The sequence below is a fragment of the Mastomys coucha genome, unplaced genomic scaffold (assembly GCF_008632895.1).
Source record: "Mastomys coucha isolate ucsf_1 unplaced genomic scaffold, UCSF_Mcou_1 pScaffold22, whole genome shotgun sequence".
In the NCBI taxonomy this organism is placed as follows: Eukaryota; Metazoa; Chordata; class Mammalia; order Rodentia; family Muridae; genus Mastomys; species Mastomys coucha.
Window position 1 is genome coordinate 18002679 of NW_022196905.1, and position 1106 is coordinate 18003784.

Below are 1106 nucleotides of genomic sequence, written 5' to 3' on the forward strand. Positions count from 1 at the left end.
TATATATATATATATATATATATAAGTCTGGCCACCAATAGACAGGGCATATGTGAGGAAATCAGAAGGCAATCTCATGTATGGATGCATGATCTCTGTTTTTAGACTGGGTGCCTTGCTGTTTGCAATTGCATATGTCTGTCTTGTTGACTAGTAAGCTGCTGTGGTTTCTCCAGCCTCTGCCTACTTCACAGTAGGAAGATGGAATTATAGACATGAAAGTTCTAGGCATTTAGTTAGGATATTATGCTTGTGTAGCAAGCACTTTACTCATGGAGCCATTTTCCTAGCCCAATAACTGTTTTCTTTGTTTTGTTTTTTCATTAAATGTCAAAAAGAATTTTCCAATGAACAGGACTATGAAATGATTTTGGATGACTAGTAGTTAACATAGTTAGTCCTGTTTTACTAGAGGCAAAAGCAAAATGAGCACAGAGTCTGGTTCACAATTTTCTTTAAAGGTATAAATTTTGTGCAAAATGAAGCTATGCCACAAAATAACATTCTTCCCCTCACAATACCCAGCATCCAACAGAGTACCATCATTCATAGCTCCTGGTATTCAAATAATTAGTAATATCTTCCTACAAATAGATGATGACAGGAGTTGGCCAACAGGCTGTCATAGGTTTCAAGAGACACTGTAGTTTTCTATCCTAAATACTCCCTTGTTCTTCTGGATACTCTCAAACCATGATGAATCTATACTGTAAGTAATTCTAAAGAGAAACAAATTGTATAGAAAAGTGTTGTCAGGCAGTGGTGGCACACGCCCTTAATCCCAACACTTGGGAGGCAGAAGCAGGCAGATTTCTGAGTTCAAGGCCAGCCTGATCTACAGTGTGAGTTCCAGGATAGAAAGGACTACACAGAGAAACCTTGTCTCGAAAAAAAGAAAAGAAAAGAAAGAAAGAGAGGGGGGAGGGAAGGAGGGAGGGAGGAAGGAAGGAAGGAAGGAAGAAAGGAAGGAAGGAAGGAAGGAAGGAAGGAAGGGAGGAAGGAAGGAAGGAAGGAAGGAAGGTGTTGCCTTCTACTCAACAGTCACATATAGAATCTTGTAGAAAAGTTTTCCACCACAGCAAGGTTTTCCTGCAGGCCACTGAAGC